Below are 9,441 nucleotides of genomic sequence, written 5' to 3'. Positions count from 1 at the left end.
CAGATATCCACCATTTCAAAGGCAGATACTGGAGAAAGGAAAAGAAAAAAACAAACAAACAAACAAACAAAAAAAACAGAAGATATGAACTGCTGACAATAATACTCCTGAAGAGAAACAATGACAAGGATGAAAAAATGAAACAGGCGTAGCAGAACCAGGGCAGAAGCAACTGAGGTTTGTCACTGAAGTCACTGTCACACTGCACAATGTAAATGGTGACAAAGTTGTGAAGAATTAGCAGTGACACAAGGCAAGTCTCTGCCCTGGTCTCACCTGCAGACATCGCACTGCTCTCAGTAAAAATCTGTCTTTGAACAGACAGCAGCATATATGGGCAAAATTTCTTGGCTGTAAATCAGAGTATAAATTATTTGCAATGCACAGTCTCTGCTAAAATAACTTTGCACAACTCAGGTCTGAGATAGCAAGCCCTCCAAAAATTGAAGCAGGAAATTGATAAGAAACTACAGCATTAGCTGCTGTGAGTACGGTCTGAATATCTGCATAGCTTCCATAATGCTCTGCCATAGGGCCCTAATGTAAAGTCTGTGGAAGTTTTCAGATGCAGCCGCTCCATGGCTGGCTTGTCAGTGCTGATCAGCACTTCTGAGTACATATCTGCAGGTGCCAGGTTTTCAAATGACCTGACCCTAAGAGCAATGAGCTCTAATCCTCAGGTAAATGTAAAGAGCCCAATTCCCTGCTGATTTAAAACAGGATTGAAGAGTCTCTCCAGCTCCAGACATTGCCTAGTAAGGAATAGCAAGGCAAAAAAATTAGGAAATTTTCCCTGCAGTAAGCACAGGCTCACCATTACCATCAATCAGTCTGAGGATCCTGAGCAGCTTTACACTCCCTATAGCAATTAGAAAGACAGCTTTGTGGTAAAGATAGGCATTTGCTGTTGAATGAAAGATGCTTAACAAGCTAGGCTCCAGCATCTGAGATTCTGCCTTTTTCTTCCCCTCTTCAAACAGCCCTAATAATGTAGATGCTATTTTCAAGGGTAGAAAATTCAAAGTATGGTTGCCCTGTAAAAAGAGTATCCCCATTTCCTTCACATTTTTATTCACTCCCCTCGATTCAAGCTCATTAGTATTTCTACTACTGCAGTTTGAAACAACGTTAGTCAAAACATATTTCCATAAAACTTATGACTGCACTCCCCCCTCTTTTATCTTGTTTATTTTACTGATTAGAACCAAATAGAGCATGAGCTACAAAGGAAGAACTTTTGCTCTTCATCTGCTGACAACAGGCAAACCAAGCATGGACCTGCTGGTTTATAAATATCTTCCAGACAGTCGGTCATATCCAAGCCTCCCTAAAAGTGAATTGAGGGGAAGAGACGTGTTTGGACAAAAATCTTGTTCTGGATCATTTAACCATTAAATTGAACGAAGAATTCAATTATTTGGTTACACTGCATAGAAATATTTGGGCAGATCTTCACTGTCTTCACTGTCAAAAAATTCATCAACTATCCCTTTTCTATTTTTGCTACAGTTGCTGTAACGTGAATGTGCTGGGAGGAGCTTCATAAAGGGATGATCACACAAATGAATAAGACACCTGGATGCACCTGGGCAGTCCAGACTGCTGGATTCTTGAGGTTTTTTTTTTCTTTTTTTTTCCTGTTAGGTGATCCAGGTGAAAACTACTGATTACCTTATCTGGAAATATTTACAGACATGTATGTCTTGAAGTTTATGTGACACTAAGTGGGATAAAGTAGCATTGTTACTTCATGAACTACAACTAAGAACCAGGATAAAGCATCCAAACAGCATCAGACCTCACATATACAGTCACTGGTCAAGCTTACCAAAGCATCCATGTGGTTGCACTTTGACATGTGCAGGAGTTGTGCTTTTGTGGCTGCATGTGTTCCAGTATTTGGTGTTTGTTTTAACAGTACCATTTATGTTTGTTTTTCTCTCCTAGGGAATGATAACAAAAAATTCAGAAGGATGTTGTAACTGTTTAATATTTTATTAGGGGAAAAAAAAAAGCGGAACACCTTTTGGAACCTAGCTGTCTGAAGTTTGCTCCTGATGCCTATATTTTCCTGAAACAGCTCTTAAAAAATGGCTATTTTTATAGCTTTGGTACTATTGGTAAGCATCTTTCTAGAGATTAATTAGAACAGAGGAACATAGTCTTGCTATTTGAAAGAGCTGAGTCAGGTGCCCTGCTATGTGGCTCTGCTACGACTTTGTATATTCATTGCCTCCAATTCCTCCAGACTCAAAATTTCTTTAGTAATTCACTTACATGTTACCAGTCCCTTTAATTTAAACAGGACAATAAGCAAAGCAAGTAGGAAGGTGTTGGAAATGTATCCTTGTGCCTTTTGACAGTGGCATCACTTAGCCATCTGTGCCGTGTTGACAGTTGTTATTTGTATTCATTTGGTTTTCTGCTGCTTTAACATACATAATGCAAGTATTAAAAAGTTGTTGCATGGCCATATTCACTTCCATATTTGTTATTTTATGCCAAAAAATAGGACCAGTGACCAGCTTGTAATTGTGCTGAGCTGAAGGCTGTAGGGTGACAGGCAGTGATGATGATGACAAAGCTGAGAAGAAACACTTGAATTTAGGTGACTTGAAGACACTAGCAGAAACTGGCAAATGATTTGTTTCATCAGCCTAACTGAAAAATATCACCTACATTGAAATCTTTAATGTCAGAAACGGACATGCTAAGGCATATTAAGTCTTGCTGTTTTCCACCTGTAACAAGGCATCATGTCTGCTGTTGCTCCTGTACCAATAGATTTTCATGTGGAAACACCAGACATAGAAACTGCACAGAGAAAATTGCCCATACAATTATGACTGACATGACCGAACATTTAAAGATCAGTGTGTGGCTGGTTGCATAACTGGACCCATTCTTAGTCTTCTTAGCACTTGTTCAAATGAAGGCAGAAGTGTTTGGGTTAGATGTGCATCACTTGCAGGGAATGAAGAGTTGCATGCCATCCTACACCATTCAGATACTACTAACAGGCTGCTGGACAAGGAGCTGAAGAAGGTAATGTTTCCAGGAGGACTGGCATAGCAGCTGGGACGCTGACACAGACTTAGAGACTGGCTCATTATTATAGATTCAGATACATTGATTCAAATGTATTCATCCAAATACAAACCACTATTGTATAAGATTAAATGGTAGCCAACATTAACAGGTTCATTTGGATATTTTGGCCCCTGAAGGGAGAGGTGATCCCCCAATAAATAAATAAATAAATAAATAAACAAACAAATAAATAAATAAAGACTGTCATTCTACTCAACTTCATTGGTAGACTGCAAGGAGGAAAAACAACATCCTTTTCTTAACATCTCGTAACACACTCCTCAGTAGCCAGGTGCATTGTGAAGCTGAGACCCAGAACACATGTCTAGCAGAGACCTGACGCTGTTCATTTCCTCATATCAGGATGCCCCTTCCTTGTAAGTTACCCCTTGAAGTAAAAAGCAACTTCAAAAGAGAACACTGTCTCATGTTTCACCAAATACTTGACATCAATGCACGCAAGTTCCCCGGGCTCTGATGGTTTCCTAAGCCTTCTGGTTTTAAAACTTTCTATTAAACAACACTTCAGCAAGTGAGAATCTACTTTCAAGTGGCAGTGCAGTTTCCAGGGTGCTGTGCTGTAATTTAATAGTTCCAAGTACTAGCTGGAATTTTAAAGCTTGCTTTTAGCAGTTATAACAGCATTTTCTATGAGACTATTTCACTACAGATACTCTGTGCTTGCTGTTACACATTCAAAGAATCACACTTTTGAAAACATTTAAAGATCAAAATCAAATCACGATTGCCTGATGTACTCACAATAGCTGTACCAAGTCTAGCAAAAAAAAAAAAAAATCCAAACAAATAAACCATCACCAAAACAAAAACAAAGAAACCGAAAAACAGGTTATGTAAGATTTTATGATTAGCAGAAGTAACCTTACAATAATACCAATTTTGGAGACACGGCATAACCATTCAGGGCCAATATACGTAGCTTCTCCAGCAAGTGTTGGCATACCGAGTCTTCCCTGAGGCTTTCTGTTGTTGTGTGGACAATTCCAACCAGTCTTTGCTTAGCTGTGTTTAATCTATTTTCTTTCATCCAGCTTTTCAATTATAACAACATTTTTATCTTAATGCTTTCTTCACGTTTTTGTTTAGGTACAGAATTCAGCTTCTCTCTTTCTATTTCTATACTTTCATTTAATTAAAGCATCCTTTGTTGCTTTGTTGTTTTTCTTTTTAGCTTCTGTGTTTTCATGGCAAGCGCCCCCTCAGCAAGGCTCACCGTAAGATTTACTTCACCTTATTTTCTTCCAGCACTTCCGAGCTGTCCCCATCCTGTTTATCTGGTTTCTTTTTGAAATCACATGGGAACTGCACTGGCTGAGTAATGTGCATGCAGGGGGAACATCACAGGAGCCCTTAGACTCATTGTCTTTCTGAAATCATATATGAACATGCATTTCCCATCAGGGAGACCCATACAGAAATGCAGGGCTGCTGCTAGCTACACAGTCAAATTGACAGCCCTAATGCTGCCTGAAGTGTCCAGCAGAAAAGAAATTATACGGGAATGAACAGAAAGGACTTGCAGCCTCTACTCAGTCCTCTCCATTGGTGTTACCCACCCCACTCCTCTGTAGCCTCTCCTATTGCTCTCCATTTCTCATTCCCAGTATGCAGCACTGGCTTCATCCGTGTTCCCTGAACATCACCCATGAATATTTCATCAGGTTCCTGGGATTCCCTCCCTGGGGACAGTGGCAAATGGATCCCCATGGCCCAACGTTCCCACCGTTTCATGCAGCCTCCCTTGTCAGCTGGAAAAGTGATCATCCACTAAAACTGAGCTTCCCGTGAAGGGTATCTGGCAGCATTCAGTTCAGGTTGTGTGGAAATAAAAAATAAGTCAGAAATACACATTTCCAAAGCTTTCCCACTTGGAAGAAGTAAACTAAGCTATTTTGACAGTTTCGGTCAAAACAGACATTCCCCATCCATAATTGAAAGGGGGATTTAGGTTTGCTGGACTGCCCAAAGTGCTAGCTCCATTGCTTGTCGGTGCAGCGGTGCTGGGCCGTAGCACTTAGCCTTGTCGGAGCAGGCACCTGGGAGAGCCCATCCATGACCCCAGCTGCCCAGCCAGCCTGGCCCCTGGTCACACAAGATTTTGTGTAACGTACCACGCTCAATACAAGCAAAATATTTACCATGATTGGATTTACAAGGGGTCTGGCTCTCAGGAGAGAGTGAAAGTCTGAAGACCACATCAGGAATGAAATAAAGCACAGTGTTTTGTTGTTGTTGTTCTTGTTCCTGCTTTTTTTTTTTTTTTTTCCAGTTGCACGCAGAAAGTTTGAAGCCAGACAAAAACACTGTTTTGTTGGGGTCAGTGGCCACAAGAATCACTTGAAGCTTTCTGATGAAAGGGAGGATAAGTGGTAATTGAACAAAAGCAACAGTTTCCACCAGAAAGCTGCTGTGCTTGCAGCAGACCCCATGGAGCCGGAGCTGCTGGGGCTGCCCGCCAGGAGGTCTCCTCCTCTCCCTACTCCTGTCTCGTTTGCTCCATCCCTGCAGTGCTGCCGCATCGGTGGCTGCGTGTGGCTGGCTTTTCAGAGCAGCAGGGGGTAGACATAAAAATATATAAGATGCTTTTACGGCTTTCCAGCAGGCAGGGTGCGTGCGGTTTGGGAGCTGGCGCACTGATGGCACAAAGTGCAGCAGCCTCCCTCAGAGAGGTGAGAGCAGCGGGGGCCGTGCCGTGGGGTGGGAGCAGGGAGATGCAGTGGGCTGGAGGCAGGTGGAGCAAAGCAGGAAATCCAGCAGCACGAACTGGGAGAGCAGGTGGCCCACAGTTTCTACTGCGTGTGCTACCTGGGTCCTCAGCACGCTGAAATACGTATTTCACTCAAGCACATAGCTGGCTGGTTTGGCAGTCTCCTCAGGTTATATTCACCTGCTTTCTGCTTAACCTTCCCCTCAAGCCTCAATATTTATCTGCCTAGCCAGCCACAGCCGTAACAGCCCACTGAAATGAACAGCTTTGGGTTTTCTCTACTTGCCCTGCTTAAGGTTTGGCTCCAGCACTCGTTTTCCATCGGAACTCACATCATCTGATCTCATGAGGCACAACAGTGGGATGCTGCTGGTGTCCCTCGTCTGTCCTCACGAATCCATGCTGCACTAAGTGCCAGTGTTCAGGCACTGGATTTTCTCCTAGAGATGTGTCATGTTGGGCACTGATGACATTTCTAGAATTTGGGGCTTGGAGCATTTTTCAGGTCACGCTGGGGTGGCTGCTGAGCTCTGTCCAGCATCTCCACAGCTCTTCACCACATGATGGTATAAATATCTGAAAAACAAGTTCCTGTTCTCCTCACTAACCATAGACTGCGTGGTGGGGGTGCAGTAAGTGAAGCTGGCAGGAGCTGAAGCCTTGGTGATGATTTTTGCACAATGAAAACTCTGTAAGAAAACCAGCAATGCTGGCAGGAGCCAATGCAGGTCCAGGAATTAAGAAGATGTGTTTTCTGAGCTCTGATTTGGTTGAGAAACCACATTTGTCTAACATGAGGGATAATAATTCTTACCTGGGAGGATCTCTTTAATTATTACCTTGTGCATGTGTCGTGCTGTACATGAATACCAAGTGTACATGAATACCAAGTTTTATTCTGGTATGGCTGGACATGAATATAAGTGAAATCTCTGGGAAGTTCAGGCAATTAACACCTGAAAATCTTTGCTTTACAGAACTGGAGCTCAGTATTTATAAGGCAGGATGGATTTGCCCTTGAGGTGCTGAGATTTCAAGTACGGCCATAACAACAATCCTTGTTTTTTCCCTTAAGTATTCTTAGAACCATTCAGGGGCAATCTCGGCCTCATACAAGAGCAATGAAGATACGTGTGCTAATTCTTGGCTGCATGCTCTGCTAAAGATGAGTAAGACTCAGATATTGAAGTGTTTTATTGTGGCAAAAAAATATCCCCTTTTTAAAAAACAAATATTTAAAGTGATGCAAACAGAGCCTTGCCAGCCATGACTATAATAGGTCCTGCCCACAGTAAATCCTGTTCCTGTGGGCAGAAGCTTGTTCAGAGGGATTTTCCCAAACCTTGGAAGCTTGGGAAAGATGCAGTTAGCCTACAATGAAGCACGAAACCCATACAAAACCCCTCTGGCCTGTCTTGTCCTTGCTCTTTTTTTACCCCATCAGTGGAGAGACAGTGCCCAAGCTTGGGATGCCATCGCAGCGTGGTGGCATGGCCCCACATTGCACACACACGGTTAAATTACCCCTGCTCATTCTCTTATGAATGCCTTATCCAGTGTGATTATTTACCACAAGTATCTGCATATGAAAAGGTGAAAGTGAATCATAAAGAGCGTAGTTTAAAGGACATTTAACTTGCAAATCACTAAGTAGGCTTTGTGAAACACCGAGAGTGCAGTTGGTACATTGCCTTGAGCGGTTACTCCTGATGCTATCACCCATAATTGCCCTGGCACCATTTGCACATAACCTCTCTTTCAAGTAATACTTGGTAAGCCAAAAAAGATAGCTTGCCCTTGAAAATCAGGTGTCATTATCGTGTGCCCCTGCTCTGGATAGGTTACAAATATATAGCCATTTGCAAAGAGCATTTCTCTAATGCATTCTTCCCACATTTTATTGATTCACATGAGGAATAGAAACTTTAAGCAGAATGCCATCTTTGCTGCCGTGAAAGTTAACAGCTTGATGCACTACCATCTGTTTAAGGGAAAAATAAGTATCAAGCTGATGTTAGGGTTTAATACTATAATGATACTTTACATTGTGTGCCAGTTCTGAAGGCAGAGTCATTTTTTGAGTAGATCGATCTCTTTTGGAGATGCTGTAGGGCAGCAAGAATGGACAGAATTATTCAGTGTCTTTAGCAGGAAAGACAGGAAATATGTTACATTAGGGAAAAAAAAAAAAAGAAGACGACGACAAAGGATGCTTGACAACATAGTCAGCAGAAAAGTCAAGGAAAAAAGTGAGCAGCTTGCCTCTGGCTGCTGAAGGTGAGATAGCAAGCAAGGGCAGTAACTGGTGAAGTGTAAAATCAGACTGCCAGGAGCTGTGGATGCCACTGTACCATGGCTGCTGGTCCGAAACTGCTGCTGCCTGCCCAAGACCATCCTCTTTCTGCTGGAGCTTTTGTCTAAATCTCTCCTACCTGCTTCCTGGAAGAAGGAGTGTTCTGTGGCAAGTCCAGAGGTCCCTTCCTGCCCCTACAATTCTGTGGCAAGTCCTCTTTCCCTTCTGCTTGTGCAGTACCCAGCACCATGTTCATAACCACTAATGTTCCTGCAAATGGTAAATTTAATAATGACAGTACTGATTGCTTTCACGTTCTCACCGGTATCGTCTCTTTGACCGTGACAGCCAAAAATATGTTTAAATAAAAGCCTGAATGTTTTCATTTAGCTCCCTGACCTTTTGCAATTGAAGTCTCTCCTGCTCCCGTCTCAATCAAGGATGACATTCTCCTTCAGTGGTAGATGATTCAAGCAATAAAAATCGTATCAACAAGGCTTTACTTAGACACAAGGCAAACCTGGGAAGTTTAAAAAGCTATCTGCAGGGGTTAGTCATGGGCTGAGATAACTGCTGCTTACATTTTGCCTACAGCTGTCAGTGAAAAGATATTTGTGGCATAGGGAGGGAAGAGTGGATGCCATCCTGCATGTGTCAGGGAGCAGAACCTGCAATGCCCAGGCCTCCCAGCAGCTCTTCAGGATGGGAGCAATCATCCTGCCCACCCGCAGGTTTCATGGCCATAGTCTGGTAGACTGGGTGCTACATCACCTCTGCACGTTCTCTGCGCAACTCAGTATTAGAAGCACTAAGAAGCTTGTAGGTATTCTGGGTAGATAATTTTATTTTAAAATCCAAAATATGATTTATTCTCCAAAGTTCTTCCAGATGTTTATTCAAGAAAGTGAAATAGACTGAGGATAGTTTGAATATTTTTCCTCCAGATTTTTTTCCCCGTTGTTTTTCTATAATTCTTTTGTTGTAAAGCGGTATATGGGGAAGGGTCGCCAGTGTCATCCACACAGTTAAAATGTGCCAAGGGAAATATAAAATCAACCGGGGTATTATTGTTATATGCTACCCCTGGGCACTGATACAGTTAAACAGCAGAACATCCTATTTCACTTGTTGGGAGGTAATGATGCTTGAAAATAATGTTAGCCTTGTATCATTTTTTATCATCAAGGGCTGGGCATCTCAGTTTATATTCATGAAAATGAATATATACTCATTTTACATTTCTCTGCATGAAAAATGATTAACCTATAATGGAAGTTCTCACTTGTTCTTTAAATGAAGAATTAATGAAAAACCTTTCCACTGTTTCAGC

The sequence above is a fragment of the Anser brachyrhynchus genome, assembly GCF_964034855.1.
Source record: "Anser brachyrhynchus genome assembly, chromosome: 4".
Taxonomy (NCBI): Eukaryota; Metazoa; Chordata; class Aves; order Anseriformes; family Anatidae; genus Anser; species Anser brachyrhynchus.
Note: the sequence above shows the minus strand (reverse complement) of the source record.